An 18,916-nucleotide genomic window follows, 5' to 3' on the forward strand; every position below is an offset into this window, starting at 1 on the left:
TGAATCTCATTTTTTTTCATACCTTTCTTTTTTCCTTGTTATAGTTTCCTCTATCTTTTTCATAATTTTTTTCTTGGATTTTTCCAGGGTCTTTTTTCCCCCATCATCTTATTTTCATTTTATACTTACAAATTTCAGTTGGAAGGACCAAGTGATTGGACTATGGGAGGTTTTTTTTTTTTTCTTTTTTTTTTTGTGCGTCAACAATAGGCGTAGGAGGGGATGAGGATGTTTTACAAATTTCTTCAATGTTGTTACTCCAGCAGTTTCCATAGGGATTCTCCAACTGATCCTCAATTATCTCTGTGACTGGTCTCTTTTCATCAGAGTTTATGATGTTATGGCAGAGCAATGCTCTTCTATATTCTATTCTGCAAGACACTGGCCATATTCTTGTTTCTGCAAGGATGCACCAATATGGAGTACTTGCTGGTTGTTCATACATATTTTTTATTATCCTATAATGAAGGTTTTCCAGATCTTTCATATCTTTATCTCTTATTTCACTCCAGGTGTCCACATTCGCAAATGTTGGTATTAGGTTGGCCAGGGCACCAGCCGCCCGTTGAGATATTACCGCTAGAGAGTTATGGGGTCCTTTGACTGGCCATACAGTACTACATTGTATCCTTCTCTCAGGTCACGGTTCTTTCCCTTTACCTACACATACACTGAATAGTCTGGCCTATTCTTTACAGATTCTCCTCTGTCCTCATACACCTGACAACATAAGATTACCAAACAATTCTTCTTCACCTAAGTGGTTAACTACTGAACTGTAATTGTTCAGTGGTTACTCTCCTCATGGTAAGGGCAGACGAGACTCTTTAGCTATGGTAAGCAGCTCTTCTAGGAGGACACTCCAAAATCAAACCATTGTTCGCTAGTCTTGGGTAGTAACATGGCCTCTGTACCATGGTCTTTCACTGTCTTGGGTTAGAGTTCTCTTGCTTGAGGGTACACTCGGGCACACTGTTCTATCTGGTTTCTCTGCCTCCTTTTTTGTTAAAGTATTTATAGTTTATATAGGGAATATTTATTCCAATATTGTTAGTTCTTAAATTATTTTATTTTTCCTTGTTTCCTTTCCTCACTGGGCTATTTTCCCTGCTGGGGCTTCTGAGCTTATAGCATCCTGCTTTTCCAACTATGGTTGTAACTTAATAATAATAATAATAATAATACTCTTTCATGTATTTCCTTTCTCACTTCCAATGCTATTTTCCTAGTTGTCTAATATCTCCATATTTTCGTATTTCTTGTGTCATATAAGCCTACGCCACCCGTTTTTTTTTTTTTTTTACTTATACTCAATTCTTTATTAGCTTTCTTAGGGTAGCACTCTCTGATACTCATATTCCTTAACTTTACTTAGTGGCACACCTTCGCTTGTTTAAATTTCTTCTTTCTTTTGTTAATTATTAATACACCAGATTTTTTGGGGTTTTGTTATATATATATATATATATATATATATATATATATATATATATATATATATATATATATATATATATATATATATATATATATATATATATATATATATATATATGCTAATTCTAGTCACTTTGCCATAATTTGGGTCTATATATAGTTCCTTGTACTTTTCCTTCAATCTCTGTTTTTCGTTGTTCCTGCCGGACACTTGATGGCTGAAATACCTTTTTCATTTATTTTCATAACTATCAGTGCTTCCTTCCATTTTCCCCATTTATTTAATGCAATATTTCATGTATAGCTTATCGAAGTACTTATATTTATCACAAAACCATACCTACGTTGATTCTCCCAAAGAGGCATTATAGTCGATTACTACATTCACGAATTATGCAGTTCAGCCAAGTTTGATTCTAATAATTTAACTTTTTACAGATTTTGGGGCAAACTAAAAGATTTGCTGTCAATTCACCCATTTTGGGTTGGGTTTTGCACGGGGAAGATATGTTTAATAAAAATTATCGTGGCATGATAATGAAGTGATTGTAAAGAAATAACACAACCATATTGGTCACTATGGCTAAAATTATTACTCTCTTGTACTAACGTTTAAGATACTGAACCAAAATATCTAAAAGAATGCCTGAATAAACTAGAACTAGAAACAAATGTTAACATAAGACACATGAGTGACAAACATAGGCTATCTGAACCAAGAACAAATAGTAAATTTAGTGAAAGGGCTTTTAGCTACTGTGCGCCTAGACATTATAATAAACTGCCAACTGAAATGAAGGACCTAAAGGGAGCAATTGAATTTAAGAAGAAACTAAAGACATTACTTTTCACGAGATCATATGATTTGGAAGATGCTACAATCAAAGAATTGTATAAGTTATAATGAAAAATGTTTCGTTAGATGATTAACATGGACCCGCCCGAGAAGTAGTTCACTCGACTTCAGTGGAGGGTTGGATTTAAACCCAAAAACAAGTAACAAGTAATTGTTGGCTGGCTAAACTATTGGACGTCAGTAGTTCGCTTGTTTTTTTTTTTTTTTCTTTTTAAGGTTCTTTCTTGAGGCAAATACCATCAAATTTGGGTCTGTTGTGCTTTGCGATATGAACTGAAAGGTTTATGGTCCATTATATCCTTGAGGTCATGCTTCACTCTGCGTGATGAACGTTGCAACTCCAAGGTAAGAAAAAAATGTGTTTGATTACTGTTTCAGATTTGCATGTGTTAAGTTAAACATGATTATTCAAATGGAAAAACATAACATGAAAGACAACGTTAGGTATAATTGTGGCCATTCTCTCTCTCTCTCTCTCTCTCTCTCTCTCTCTCTCTCTCTCTCTCTCTCTCTCTCTCTCTCTCTCTCTCTCGTTGCAACTCCGGGGTAAAAAGAAAGAAAATAATAACTTTCAGATTTGCATATGTTAAGTTAAACATTATTATTCAAATGGAAAAACATAACATGAAAGACAACGTTAGGTATAATTGTGGCCATCTCTCTCTCTCTCTCTCTCTCTCTCTCTCTCTCTCTCTCTCTCTCTCTCTCTCTCTCGTTGCAACTCCAGGGTAAAAAGAAAGAAAATAATAACTATTTCAGATTTGCATATAAGTTAAACATTATTATTTATAAGGAAAAACAAACCTTGAAACACGCCGTTAGGTATTTTATCGCATATCTGTTAGCTTTCGTTGTTGCTAATTATTGTATAATTTCTTTAGGGATGTTCCGTCACTCCGTGGTGTATGGGAAGCAGTGTTACCAGACGGATTAGTCTAAAAATCCCCAAAACTCAGGATAAAAAATCCCCAAAACAACCCAAAAATCCCTATTTCCACAAATATATTTTTTTCTGCTCATGTTGGCTTTACTAGTATAAAAATTACTCGCTATACTTCATATAAGTGCAAACAAACTAATTGCAACAATATAAAGGTTAACTCATCTTTGTTTATTCTTCATAGAAATTTGTACTGAATATCCCCATCAGACACCAAAAATCCTCAAATCTAGGGATAAATATCCTTAGCTGGCAACACTGATGGGAAGTTAAAATATTTAACCGGACGCCATTGACTAGTCCAGTCAGTCTTTGGAGTCTATCGTGGATTAATTGTAGGTGAGTTTATGATCTTTCCAAAAGTTGTTTGAGAAAATATATCTCATTTGTAATCGTATGCATACAAAGTTTGTCTTTACTTTACGTTATGTTTTGCATAAGTTTATTTCACCAATGAGTGGCCTATTAGTAATAGGTTTTAACTACAGTACCCTACTTTATTTTCAGCTCTACTATGTCGAGAAGAAATGGCATGAATCAAAGATTAGAAGGAAAAATAGCTAAACGAGGTCAGTCATTTAGTCAGATCTGTTATTAGTGGATAAGAGTTAAGTTTTATTTTATCCCTTTTTCCTTGTGGGGTTTAGGTATGGGTTGGTCTACAGCCTGAGTTGTCAGTAGGCCTACTGTATCTGTGATCATTATGACATTGAATAACTCTATCCTCCAATCCTCTTTTATCCAAAATCTGTACCTTAGACTATTTTCTGAAAGTTTCCAGTAAGGGTAATTTTAAAAATGTAATTGCAGACTTTTACAGTAACAATTTGGCACTTTTACTTCCAGAGAATGAAAAGATCTGGGTAATATTTCGGTAGAGTCCCACCAAGCTATTACCACTTGCCAGTACATGGGAGCTTGATGTTTTTCTTTTTTCGCGAGCGAAGCGACCGCATGGCAGAGCAAAAACCATTAGACTGTGGAATTATTACTGAAGTCTAATTGTTTTGGGGTATTTGTTCACAAGACCACGCTCTCCATTTACTCCCAAATTATGCAGTCCTGGAGCTCTCCTCTTCTTGTACAGTAATTTGGAGGTTCTTCAAATGATGGGAAAGCAAAAAATGTTGATATGATGACCAAGGGGCGAGGTGGGGGGGGGGGTTATAAAAAAAACTAAATCTGGAACCAGCATCATTAACATACACCACACGGAAGTTTGTGATGCCAGTGTACATACACAGAAGCTTGTGATGCCAGTGTACATACACAGAAGCTCGTGATGCCAGCGTACATTTAATATACTGCATATTCAAAATATTTACTAAATTTAAAATTGAGTAATTTCTTAAAAGTGTCACAATTTGTTAATTGTATATTTTATGGAAACTTGAGAGTTATTACTCTATTTTTAATTTAGTATATATTTTTAATATATATCAAATGTACGTTGTCATCATGAACTTCTGTTTACGTACGCTGGCAACACAAGCTTCTGTTAGGTTGACTATGTTGACGATGTCAGTTCTAGGTTGTTTAGTGAGGAAACAAAGCTAGTTTTTTTTATAACCTCCTCCCCGGTTGCTCAACATATCGTGTCATATTTTGCTTTCCCAGCATTTAAAGAACCTTCTAATTACAGTACAGTACTGTACAAAAAGAGGAGAGCTGCAGGACTGCATAAATTGGGAGTAAATGGAGAGCGTGGTCTTGTAAACAAATACTGATTTTTATTCCACTGTGCAATTGCTTCACTTGCTAAAAAAGAAAAACTTCAAGCTCCTTTGTCAATATGTCAGTACTGGCAAGCGTTAATGGCTGGGTGGGACTCTACCGAAATATTACCAAGAGCTCTAATACATCTTGTGTTCAATGATTACTTTCCACATGTTAATCATTACATTTACCTAGGATATGTATAGTATGTCGAGCAAAAATGCTATTGAATTAGGGTAAATTTGAGGCGATATACTTCCTCTTAGTATACGAAGAAGGTTGAACATCCTATCAGTTCAGTGAAGTTGAAAAAACCAGTTGTTCCCACATGAATACAAATCTTCATCCCGCGCAGCGGGAACTCGCAAGTACAATAGCTAGTTATTACTGGTCGGTGGCAGGTAAGCCCTACCCTCTCTTGCCAGTACATTGAAGTCACTTTGATTCAGCCACCAACTAACACTGACGTGCTATCAGTGTCGCTTCAAACATGTTTTTAAAAGTCTTTTTTTTTTTTCAGTGTTTGCTTTCTAACGCCGATGGTGGACATGTGAACCTGCACATAAGTGTTGGGAAAATACTGTACTTAATATGAGCAGCAGGGTGGTTGATCCTGATACTTTGTGCCTCTTGTGTATGGGCATGTATGCCACTTGGATTAACCCTGTGAGGAATGTAGGGAGTGTTCACCCTTCTATGGCAGATGTACGGCAGGAGGCGGAAGAAAAGTCTAAGCATGATTCTTCTTAGGCAGACTCGTTGTTTAGGTCAAAGAAATCGACTAGACCTCTTCTTTCAATCCCTGGTACAGTACTCTGCCGTCTGATCCTTCTATGTTGGTCTCTTTGGGAAATAAGACTGTGAAGAGTGGTGGCAAATTAACTCGATGACAGGTCTCGAGGGTGGGAGACTTGCCTGTTTTCCGTAGTGAAACAGGTTAGCCTCTCCCCCGAGAGGAGTCTTCTAAAATTCAAATATTGCTCCAGTTGGCACCTTTGGAATTCCCTAGGATTACAGTGTATGGTATCCAGAGAAAGGCTAGTCTTAGCGCTTAATCCCTCGAAGGGTAATGATGCTTCAGTTTATTATGACTTTGACATTGAGTCTTACCTCGAGCTGCCACTTAATGTTCCGCCCCTGAATCAGACTTCCCCAATTGTCTAACAACCTATGAGTTCTACGAAGAGGTGGAGGAAGAGCAAAGACTCTTAAGACAGTGGCCAAAAGATCCTCTGGTTCCTCTTTCTCTCATAGGAGAGAACATGAGGATTCCCTGTCTCCGCGTTTGCCAGTTGCCAGTAGACAGAGCTCTGCAGCGCAGGGCAAAGTTTTGCCCATGAGGTCTTTAATTTCCTGAAGGGGGGAGGAACAGATGCAAATTTTTAATTCGGCCCTCTTCAGTCCAGACAGAATGAAAACATTATTATAATGTCTCCAGAGAGGTGTGAACTCTCTCAAGGTAGTGACTCTCCTAATTCATTTGGACGGTTGCCTCAAGGGTTGGTTCGTATGGGAAATACAAGGAGGCTTAGTCAGTCATCATTTCTACAAGTCCCAGTCTTGATCAGGAGAGTAAATGGACTTGGCGAATCTCCCAGATAAAAGGTAAGTAGTCTATAATAGACAGATTGTGCTGTGCTTCCCGGGGGTCAAGGCTATGCCTTTACCTCCCTTAGTCCAAGCTAGCTAAGTTTCAGCTATTAAATACTTCTGAAAGGAGGAAAGTTTTCTTAAATCCTGCCACCAGCCATTTCGAGGTAGAAGCGTTGTGTAATGCTGGACTCTGATCCCTCTTCCCTGCCTCTGGATCCTGCTGTCGCTACCCTGTCCCGGTCTATGTTGCCTGAAAGACTAGCAGCTCAGCACATTACTTTTACAGCTTGGGTGCTTCAAATATAAAAGCTACAGTAATGAGTAATGTCAACCCTTTGGGTGACATCCTGGTTAGACCAATGGTCGGGTGCAGTGGGATATTTAACCTAGAGTGTAAACCTCTTGAACACTAGAAAGAAGAGGCAGTTCAGGGATCTCTCTCTGTTGGTCAAAATCAGTTTAATACTATTCAGTATTTGGTTCACCAGACTGCTAACAAGTGGGCCAACTAGATTTTGAAGAAGAGAGATGTGGTGCCTCCAAATTTGCTAGGTGAGTCAATCATAGGGGGGTACTTAACCAAAGAAATTTATCACTTGAAGACCTTCCCCGTTTCTCTTGAAGCAGTTAGAGCCAACAGCTTTGAAGTGGAAAAATTTTAATAAAGTTTCACCTTTCCGCCAAGCGATATTGTTTAGGAGGCCATAACCTTCCTCCTCGAACAACTGTTCCAGGTCATTTTTCCTTCCTAGACAAACTTCTGGACCAGCTCCTATACCATAGTGGAATGAGAGAGAGCTCAGAGCTACATCATTGATGTCTTGGAGCCCAACTGATTCTGGCTACCTGTTTCATCAGCGAAGGCTGGGAACCAGAATCGTTGAGGGAGAGGTAGGTGAGGCCATTGGTCATTCTACGGGAGACTGTTTCTCCTCTTGGCCACCACTAGGGACCAGTGCTGCATTATCCTTAAGTCTAAGCTGAAGCCTAGGGACCCACCAAAAGCATGGGCCTATGCAATTTTTTCTCCCTATTAGTGTTAAATGTAGAAATTTGGATTATTTACTTTATTTGTAATATTATTGTAATAAATTTTACAATAAGTGTATGAGCGGGAAAATCGGGGGGGAGGGGTGGCAGGCCTTGGAAAATGTCAAGGGTCCCCAAAAAAGCTCAAAGCCGAAGGGACCTGCCATGGATTAAAACAGCACTGGTAGAGAAGGGGATGAGGTGGCAATTTTACAGGGCAGAGAACAGTACCTCATTAGACGCTGAAAATTGTTAGTTTTGGTTACCAATTCTCGTTCACCAGCTTTCCCCTCTCATTTCAATCCTGAGGAGGTTGTAATTGTATTACTCAGGGAGAAAAAAAAAAAAGATCTTACTCTGCATTCAGAGGTGTAGACTATGGTGCTAAGGGTCCTCTGGAAAAAATCCAGGACGGATCTCCAGGCTTCTTCGATAGTCTGTTTTTGGGTCAAGAAGTCCTCTGGGTTGGAGACCTATAATAGACCTCTCAGCCCTTCATTAGTTCATCCATCAAACTCGGTTCAGGATGGAAAAGCCCAGCATGGTGAGATATGCAATAAGGAAGAACAGCTTTATGATCTCTCTTGATCTCCTAGGTGTATACCTGCACTTCCAAATCCCCATAAATCTTTCTTCCAGAAAGTATCTACACTTTGTCTTGGGGGCAAAGTCTTACAATTCAAAAGTTCTCTGCTTCGGACTGTCTACAGCGTCCAATGTATTCACTAGTGTTTTATGTTGGTGTCAGCATGGCTCTTGCAAATAGAATTCATCTAATCGGGTATTTAAGACTTCTGTCTGTTACCGGCAAACTCAGGCCCAACTTTGTCATCCACAGGACAGAGTTATTTTGTCACCTGGGGATGGACAAATACAGAAAAATCAAACTTTCTCTCGTGCAAAGAATTATATACTTGAAAATTTTGTTCCTCATGGTTGTCTCCATCTACGATCATTGCAATGATGCATAAAATACACTAGTCACAAACTGTCTTGGGACCTAGTACCGATCGAGCAAAACACCACATGACCTACTTTGATGGCTAGATAAGAACCTGTACAGTGGTCTCTCTTATCCCCCTCCAGATCTTTTTACAGTATTGTCAAAGAGAGAGTTTAGAGCTGGGGGAGGGGGGAGGGGCCAGCATCACGTTGACCATCTGGCATCAAGGCAACGGTCACACGAGGACGAGTTTCTTCATATCGGTTCGAGAGGTGAAGGCAGCTTACCTAGCACTTCAGCATTGCCAGTCTCTTCTGGTCAGTCACTAGGTTGCATTGATGAACGACAATGCAACCGTATTGGCATATGTCAAAAGGAAAGATGGCAAAGTATCATGATCTGTGAAATAGTTGTTGGTTCACGAATGGGCAGTCCGCAACACAGTACTGTAGTCCTCTCAGCCTGTTTTATTCCCAGCAATAGAAATATCGTAGAGGGCAAGTTGAGTTAGAAGGGTTAAGTAGTTGGGTCAGAATTGTCTTTGTCCCCAAGCAGCAACAAAGTTCCTTACTTTGTGGGGTTCCCTGACACTAGACATAATCACCACAAGCCTCAAAGGAAAGCTGCCAGTTAACTACTCCTCAGTGCCAGACTGGCAGCAGTGCTCAAGGACACGTTATAGCATTCATGGGATGTCCTTAACATCTATGCTTTTCTGCCCTTTTGCCTTCTCCAAAGGGTGATAAATAATGTGTTTTATCCCAAAACCTATTGTTGACTCTAGTGTCTCCAAAATGTCTTCAAGCAGAATGGTACATAGACCTTGTGCTTTTACTAGTGACGGTTCTGAGGGACCTTCCCCAGTGGCACAACATGCTCTCGGCCACCACCTGCAGAGGTTCCCCAACTCTGTGAAATCCATATTACTTCATAGATGGAGGTTATACAGCCCCTCTTCCAAGAGAGAGGCTTTTCCCGTAAAGTAACACATGACATGTCACCATCCCTCAGGAAATCCTTCACTGATGTCTATCAGGCAAAGTGGTCATCTTCTGCGGTTGATGCTGTTTAAGGATTAATTCCTCAGACCCACTATTCCACTAGTAGTAGATGTTAGCTTGCCCACAAAAGGAAAGATGCTTCTCAGCCTGAGCAGCAAAAGGTTGTTGTTCAGCCTTGAGCCAGGCACTGAGACTGAGGAGTGGTTATTTCCTAGTCATGGGAATCATCTGTACTTATCAGGAGTATAGAGGCCACCTGTCCTTCCTGCAAAATTTGACCTCCAGTTTAGGATGTGACCAAGGTGTTGCATTTTTTGAAGAAAGCTTAGACAGGGACCTTACCCTGAAACACTTTTTTCTGCTATCTCTGGCTTCAATTAAGTGGGCAGGCAAACTACACTCATATTCTTTCTCGCATAATGAGCACTGGAGGCAGGTCTTTTTATTTTTTGTGGACTACTTGGAAAAAACTCAAAATCAGTCTGTCTTGGATTACAGGTTTTCATCCTTTACAGTGTCTTCGCTTGGTGAAGTAACTGATGATCTGGGCGAGATAGTTTTGCTTCATGTAAGGGCATAAAGGAAGCAACTTAAAAGAACCCAGGCTACTAGACCCAGATCACAGAACCTGTTTGTAAGTTCTAGTAGAGTATAAGTCACCAAGGCACCAGAACAAGTTAAGGCATGTGCTCATGATGTTGGAGGAGTTGGGACCACTCGTGTCTTTAAGAAAAATCTCTGTGGCTCAAGTTTTAAGACACTTGTGGAAGCGTAAGATTACCTTCCTTGTGCGTTATTTGTGGGAATGCACTCGCAGGTCTTTTGACATGTTTTCACCCTGACCTGTGATTGCTGCTCTGTAAGTGTGTAGCGACCTTAGCGCCTTTACGGGACCAAAAGTACCAAGTCTAAGATAGCAGTTACAACATAATCCTAGGTCGAGATTGAGCGTCTGGCCCTATTCCTCTCTTCTTCCCCTCCTTTGGATTATAACTGTTTGAATCCTATACTTACAGTAGTAGATGCAAAAGCTTCACCTCTAGATAGAAGCTTTTCTATTGCAGTTGAATAAGTGTTCATTCCATCATTCTCCTTACGATGGAGAGGATGTTTGTACAAGCAGACCCATCAAATTGTTTATCCCTTACTCAACAGACTTAATTGTCTAAGAAGGAGAATTTCTTTTGCAACCGCCTTGGTTGCCTGGGCCGTGAATCTGACGGCAATTTCGACTGGTTCACAAAGTTTCTTGGATGTTTTATCTGCACTATCTGGTCTGAGATCAGCAATCCCAGAATTTTTTCCAGCCAATTTGATAATAGGGACTTCCTCCCACATAAGGATGAACCTCCCATTAAAGGACAAAGGTTTGTATTCGTGTAGGAACAAAGCACAAATTTTAAACTTAATCTTTATTTTTCCTAACGATCTAACTTCCTGTCATCACTTCCTCCAAAAGTCCTTGATGTAATCAAAGTGACTTCAGTGTATTTGAGTTTGGGATTGGCAGAAATGTGCTGTACCAAAATATAGGTATGTGTTTGCAACACCTCTATGCCATAGATGTAGGTGGATTGTTCAACAGCTATGGCTGCTCAAGTATCGGAAGTGGATGCCGTGTTATAAAACTGATACAACTTCCCCTTTCAGGATAAATATACACATAATTAATTCAAGACAATAGAGATTTGGATTGTACGGTATTGCATCAATGAACAGCTGGATGATACAGAGTACCCCTTTTTAGCTATGGTTTTCAGGTCTGTGGTTGGAGTAAATGAGGAGGTTTCTATGCAACCATTCGTAAGGAACCTGTTTCAAGAGCAGTAGTGTACATTCCAAACCCTTGCGTGCTACTTAAAACTGCATGGAGTCCATCCTCAGTACTGTATTCTGAGAGAATTTTTTTTTTTCCAATCCCTCTACTTCGTATATTTTAGGTTTAAAGGCAGTCCACTGATGAGCTTGTAAAGTCCCCTTTGTTTATTTGTTCCTAAACGAATGCAAACCATCATACTTTAATTGGAGTACTGTATGACTTGCTGAAGCTGGAAAGGCAGTTTAAACTTTTAACCAGGTAAATGTAATTGCCTGGCAGGCGAGTAGGCCCTGCCCACCTGCCAGGTGGAGCAACCTCCACTTTGACTTCGGTCACAATACTTTACTGACTTGCTTCCCTGTCACAATGCTTTACTGACTTGCTTCCCTGCGCCCTTGATTTAGGCGTATTAATGCTTTTGTCTCTTTCCAGTTTTTGTGCTACTGTATTTGTTCTTGATGGCGACTCCAGTGGTAAGCAAACGGTTTTGTCCTTGCCAGCCAACCATAAGTGTGGCCAGCACATGAGTAAGCCAGAAGTGGATCCCCATCAATTTTGTGGGTTTTGCAAAGGGCAGGACTCCTTGTAGGCTTCTTGTGAAGAGAGTGGAGAATGGCATCCTCTTCTGTGGGGGGGGAGTTCTTGAAGAATGTGTTGAGATTGCCTTGCCTTATGCAAGTCATAGGAAGAGGAAGTAGTAGTCTAAGAGGGATTCATCAGCATTAGACATGGCAATGCTCATACTAATGACAAAGAGAGACTAGTTCCTCCTTCCCATCTTTGGGTTCGAAGCCTGCTGTGTCTCCTTAGAGTTCCTTTGGAGGAATGCTTAGAAGAAAACATGAGTTACCTCATGGCCTCTGTGCTGACAACAACTACTCTTGCAAGGGCCTGGCCCTTGATAAGCTATGGCTTTTCTTGGGTATCGACAGTGCCTCATCATCTGAGAAGCTTCTAGAGGTGTTAGTTGCTGCTAGGACCCGTAAGTCTAACTATGCTCTGCCCTCCCCTTTGGCTGTACTGCCTACAGAGGAGCGACATAATGCGGTTCCCAGTAACAAGTCCTTCCCTGCTGCTGTGCAGTGTAGGAGCCTCCTCCTTTTCGTAATGCTAAGAGAAGGCTGCCACCCTGGAAATCCTAGACATCAGTGAAGTGTGATGCACTTGCATTTCCCCATCACTTCACCTGATCCAGCACCTCTTTTGCCTAATGCCAAGCCTGCCTCCCTAAAGAGGAAGTCTACAATGCACGGGATGACCTAGAGGGCTGAGACTCGTGGGTTTAACCAATTCCTTTGCATGGTTTAGTGGGAGGAGCAATGTTTTACCAAGACCCAACCCTCCCCGGAAAGGTGTTAAGGTATGAGGTACAGGGGCTCGTGCTCTTTCTACCAGTACTAGGTCCGTTGCGCAACTAAGCACGATCTCTGCTGGTAGGAATGTAGGGTGCCACCCTCCACATTTTCCTACCTCTGGCTATTCCCAAGACACTTTAGTGACACTAAAAAGAAAGCTTCCCTGAAGAGATCTGCAAGAGGTGTAGGAAATGACTTGCAATAGTTCTCGCTCTCCCAAGTGACGAGACCAGTGAGAAGGTATATCAGGGAGCTTTTTGTCATCCACCTTCTTGAGACCATCCTCTAAGAGAACGACCATCACTTGCATGACCAGCAGGTGGTAGATTTCTACATTCTTGGTCTTCACGTCCAAATGGTGTGAGTGTATGGTTATGATTGATTAATTTGCCTTATATAGTGCTGAATGGCCTTCTCTGCCCATTGCTTGGCTTGGTCTAAATTATATATTCAATTGGGTCTCCACATGCAAAGGGTCCTTCGACCCAGTCTTACATCAGGTCTCCATGCTCCCAGTCTTACATCAGGTCTCCATGCTCCCAGTCTTACATCAGGTCTCCATGCTCCCAGTCTTACTTCAGGGCTCCATGCTCCCAGTCTTACATCAGGGCTCCATGCTCCCAGTCTTGCACAGGTCTCCATGCTCCCAGTCTTACATCAGGTCTCCATGCTCCCAATCTTACATCAGGTCTCCATACTCCCAGTCTTACATCAGGGCTCCATGCTCCCAGTCGTACATCAGGGCTCCATGCTCCCAGTCTTACATCAGGGCTCCATGCTCCCAGTCTTACATCAGGGCTCCATGCTCCCAGTCTTGCACAGGGCTCCATGCTCCCAGGTTACATCAGGTCTCCATGCTCCCAGTCTTGCACAGGGCGCCATGCTCCCAGTCTTGCACAGGGCTCCATGCTCCCAGGTTACATCAGGTCTCCATGCTCCCAGTCTTGCACAGGGCGCCATGCTCCCAGTCTTACTTCAGGGCTCCATGCTCCCAGTCTTACATCAGGGCTCCATGCTCCCAGTCTTGCACAGGTCTCCATGCTCCCAGTCTTACATCAGGTCTCCATGCTCCCAATCTTACATCAGGTCTCCATGCTCCCAGTCTTACATCAGGGCTCCATGCTCCCAGTCGTACATCAGGGCTCCATGCTCCCAGTCTTACATCAGGGCTCCATGCTCCCAGTCTTACATCAGGGCTCCATGCTCCCAGTCTTGCACAGGGCTCCATGCTCCCAGTCTTACATCAGGTCTCCATGCTCCCAGTCTTGCACAGGGCGCCATGCTCCCAGTCTTGCACAGGGCTCCATGCTCCCAGTCTTACTTCAGGTCTCCATGCTCCCAGTCTTGCACAGGGCTCCATGCTCCCAGTCTTACATCAGGGCTCCATGCTCCCAGTCTTACTTCAGGTCTCCATGCTCCCAGTCTTACATCAGGTCTCCATGCTCCCAGTCTTGCACAGGGCTCCATGCTCCTAGTCTTACATCAGGGCTCCATGCTCCCAGTCTTACTTCAGGTCTCCATGCTCCCAGTCTTGCACAGGGCTCCATGCTCCCAGTCTTACATCAGGTCTCCATGCTCCCAGTCTTGCACAGGGCTCCATGCTCCCAGTCTTACATCAGGTCTCCATGCTCCCAGTCTTGCACAGGGCTCCATGCTCCCAGTCTTACATCAGGTCTCCATGCTCCCAGTCTTACATCAGGTCTCCATGCTCCCAGTCTTGCACAGGGCTCCATGCTCCCAGTCTTACATCAGGTCTCCATGCTCCCAGTCTTACATCAGGTCTCCATGCTCCCAGTCTTGCACAGGGCTCCATGCTCCCAGTCTTACATCAGGGCTCCATGCTCCCAGTCTTACTTCAGGTCTCCATGCTCCCAGTCTTACATCAGGTCTCCATGCTCCCAGTCTTGCACAGGGCTCCATGCTCCCAGTCTTACATCAGGGCTCCATGCTCCCAGTCTTACTTCAGGTCTCCATGCTCCCAGTCTTGCACAGGGCTCCATGCTCCCAGTCTTACATCAGGTCTCCATGCTCCCAGTCTTGCACAGGGCTCCATGCTCCCAGTCTTACATCAGGTCTCCATGCTCCTAGTCTTACATCAGGTATCCATGCTCCCAGTCTTACATCAGGGCTCCATGCTCCCAGTCTTACATCAGGTCTCCATGCTCCCAGTCTTACATCTGGGCTCCATGCTCCCAGTCTTACATCAGGGCTCCATGCTTCCACACTTGCACAGGTCTCCATGCTCCCAGTCTTACATCAGGTCTCCATGCTCCCAGTCTTGCACAGGGCTCCATGCTCCCAGTCTTACTTCAGGTCTCCATGCTCCCAGTCTTGCACAGGGCTCCATGCTCCCAGTCTTACATCAGGTCTCCATGCTCCCAGTCTTGCACAGGGCTCCATGCTCCCAGTCTTACATCAGGGCTCCATGCTCCCAGTCTTACTTCAGGTCTCCATGCTCCCAGTCTTGCACAGGGCTCCATGCTCCCAGTCTTACATCAGGTCTCCATGCTCCCAGTCTTGCACAGGGCTCCATGCTCCCAGTCTTACATCAGGGCTCCATGCTCCCAGTCTTACATCAGGGCTCCATGCTCCCAGTCTTACATCAGGGCTCCATGCACCCAGTCTTACATCAGGGCTCCATGCTCCCAGTCTTACTTCAGGTCTCCATGCTCCCAGTCTTGCACAGGGCTCCATGCTCCCAGTCTTGCACAGGGCTCCATGCTCCCAGTCTTGCACAGGGCTCCATGCTCCCAGTCTTACATCAGGGCTCCATGCTCCCAGTCTTACATCAGGGCTCCATGCTCCCAGTCTTACATCAGGGCTCCATGCTCCCAGTCTTACTTCAGGTCTCCATGCTCCCAGTCTTGCACAGGGCTCCATGCTCCCAGTCTTACATCAGGTCTCCATGCTCCCAGTCTTACATCAGGTCTCCATGCTCCCAGTCTTACATCAGGTCTCCATGCTCCCAGTCTTACATCAGGTCTCCATGCTCCCAGTCTTACATCAGGTCTCCATGCTCCCAGTCTTACATCAGGTGTCCATGCTCCCAGTCTTACATCAGGGCTCCATGCTCCCAGTCTTACATCAGGGCTCCATGCTCCCAGTCTTGCGCAGGGCCCCATGCTCCCAGTCTTACATCAGGTCTCCATGCTCCCAGTCTTACATCAGGACTCCATGCTCCCAGTCTTGCACAGGGCTCCATGCTCCCAGTCTTGCACAGGGCTCCATGCTCCCAGTCTTGCACTGGGCTCCATGCTCCCAGTCTTGCACAAGGCTCCATTCTCCCAGTCTTACATCAAGTCTCCATGCTCCCAGTCTTACATCAGGTCTCCATGCTCCCAGTCTTGCACAGGTCTCCATGCTCCCAGTCTTACATCAGGTCTCCATGCTCCCAGTCTTACATCAGGTCTCCATGCTCCCAGTCTTACATCAGGGCTCCATGCTCCCAGTCTTACATCAGGGCTCCATGCTCCCAGTCTTACATCAGGGCCCCATTCTCCCAGTCTTACATCAGGTCTCCATGCTCCCGGTCTTACATCAGGTCTCCATGCTCCCAGTCTTGCACAGGGCTCCATGCTCCCAGTCTTGCACAGGTCTCCATGCTCCCAGTCTTGCTCAGGGCTCCATTCTCCCAGTCTTGCACAGGGCTCCATGCTCCCAGTCTTACATCAGGGCTCCATGCTCCCAGTCTTACATCAAATCTCCATGCTCCCAGTCTTACATCAGGTCTCCATGCTCCCAGTCTTACATCAGGTCTCCATGCTCCCAGTCTTGTACAGGGCTCCATGCTCCCAGTCTTGCACAGGGCTCCATGTTCCTGGGCTCATTGTACCAGGGCTCCATGCTCCCAGTTTTATTGTACCAGGGCTCCATGCTCCCAGTTTTATTGTACCAGGGCTCCATGTTTCCGGTCTCTTTATGCTCCGTCACAGTGATCAGCCACTGAGTGAACAATCAGCGTGTCAGGACAGACCTGGAAGTCTCCCTGTAATTTGACATAGTGACAGGACCCCATGTGCTTCAACTTCATGAAACTCTTGACTCCTGTTTCTCCATAGATTCTGACCTGTGGTCATTTGTTTCTCCCCGTCAACGACAGACTTCACACATCCTTCATGCCTAGATTCTGCTAGCCTCAGAGGTTGTCTAACCTTCTGAGGCAGGTCCAAGTCAAAGGGTTCACCTCTAATGGGGACCAGGCTGTCTACAGTAAGTAAAGATCAAGTCCCCAGTATAATTTTCCTTCACATTGTCCTGACAGGGTTATGGAACTAGTGACATGGCAAGACTGCTCTGTGCTCATCAAAACAATTAAATGTTCATCACTTCGAATTGTAGACCCTTCTGCATCTGATAAAGATCCTATGTCTTCATCAGGGAGTTCAACAACTTTTGAGAGGCTTCCACAAAACGTATTGAGGGCAGGATGAAGGCCGTTGAACACTTCCGTGCCCCTGAGTGGTCAAGACAGCTCTTGAGCTGTTGTGGTCTATTTTTGCTCAGGGTGCTCTAGAGAGGGTAAATTCTCAGATCACTGGTAGAAAGAATTCCTTTCACACGAGCAAAGATCTTGCTTCTCGCCCTCTCTCAACAACGAAGGTTCTACATGTCGAAGAAAATAAAAAAGATTCATCGCCTTTTCAAATTGATTATGCATGCAGCATCAGCGCTGACAAGACACCACAGAGGAGACTTAGTGTGAGGTCACCTCATTCTCGCTCTCTGAATCTGTTACCGTACGAGCTGCTTCTATGACAAAGCCTTCAATCAACGTCCTGGATTGTCTACTGGTCAGAAACAATTACGTATTTACCTTAATCTCGAGGGCTTGTCTTATCTGGAAATGAAGAAACACCGACCTCATCCACCCAGGCTTGAAGGCAGCAACTTTCTTGGCACGTGGTCTTAAGAGAAGAGATGCAGTGACTTTTCTTCACCAGGCAGGAAGCAGCAGTAACCTTTAGGAATGCAACAGTACTGAAGTCTGTGACACCCTTCTTGCAGAAGGACGTTGATGCCATTGTCAGTCTGTGGTAAAAGTCATGATTCCATTATTCATCGAGAGGTGACTTAAGGGCCCATGTCAGATGGTGACACCCAGACCTCAACATGCTGTCCCAGTTCCTTCCACCATGAAGAAAGAAAAGATGGGGTCAATGTCCCTCCCTTTCAGCCCCCAACCAGGCTGAGCCAGAAAGAGGACACAGCATTGTGATTCCCTCCTCCAGCTGCTGCTAGTAGGAGGATGCCTGTCTAGCCATAGGGCAAGGTGGAAGCAACACGATGCAGAAAGTTGTGTGGTGCAAGCCCTACTGGATGGATACCACCACCTTTTCATCAGCTATTGTTTTCCCCTCGCTTCCTCTCCTACGGTGTTTGAAACTAACCTGTCGTAAGTGTTCACTTGAGAGTTCACACTTGTTTCGTCCTTGGACTACTTGAACAGGATTAGTCTTCTTAGGAATCTTGACAATTTGCTGATCCTGTCGTCTCAAGGAAGCAGTTGCTCCAGGATTGAAACAAGATTTCTTTCCTTTTGCCACAATCTGAAGATTGTGATTAATTAAAAGAAAAGTCTCGCGCCCAAGAAAAGGATGTAGTACCTGGGAATGTTGATAGGCATGGCATCAATGAGAGTCTTTCCATCAGACAATTGTATCAACTAACTTGGGGAGGTAGTACAACTGCTGTTGATCGTTCAATATCTAGTATATCTTTTGTCATGTGAGAAACTTGTATCTCACTGGAAGCCACCATTAGGAATTGCTACAATGGTATCTGAAACATCATTGGTCTGCAACCATCAATCCCCTCCACCTTCTAGTTCTGCTGGAATAAGAAGCGAGGGACGATGTGATTTGGTGACTGAATGACTAAAACTTCCACAGGCGAATTCTACTAGACTCCCCACCTCCGTTGATACTGCTGTTCACACCCACTCAAGGAGAGGTGGATTGCATGCCCGAAGGACTAGACTGCCTCTGGAATGTGGTCCAAAGAACACTACCTGCATATCCACCGGTTTGAGATGCCATCAGTGCTTCTAGTGCTGCAAACTATTTTGATAGGGCACTTGGGAGCATTGATGAGTGACAATTCTGCTGTAATTGTTTGTCAACAAGCAAAGAGAAACAGTTCCTCTGCAAGTTTGAAAGTAGGCACATGCTTGGATGTTTGACAACACATGTTGCTGCCAGTGAGGTTCCAGGCAAGAAGAATGTACTAGC

At 43.8% G+C, this 18,916-nt stretch overlaps 1 long non-coding RNA gene across 3 annotated transcripts in view; it reads left to right on the plus strand.

The window, feature by feature from the left end:
* Window positions 1-2,512: 2,512 nt before the first annotated feature.
* LOC137619607 (uncharacterized) overlaps window positions 2,513-18,916 on the plus strand; it is a 42,699-nt gene continuing 26,295 nt past the window's right edge. For 2 of the 3 annotated variants that reach the window (XR_011039934.1, XR_011039935.1), the window contains exons 1-2: window positions 2,513-2,638; window positions 3,741-3,802. This is a non-coding gene — a long non-coding RNA (uncharacterized lncRNA). Of the gene's footprint in view, window positions 2,639-3,711; window positions 3,803-18,916 lie in introns of those variants that run through there. The other variant, XR_011039936.1, reaches the window with a different exon arrangement.

This window comes from Palaemon carinicauda, chromosome 26 (assembly GCF_036898095.1).
Source record: "Palaemon carinicauda isolate YSFRI2023 chromosome 26, ASM3689809v2, whole genome shotgun sequence".
Taxonomy (NCBI): Eukaryota; Metazoa; Arthropoda; class Malacostraca; order Decapoda; family Palaemonidae; genus Palaemon; species Palaemon carinicauda.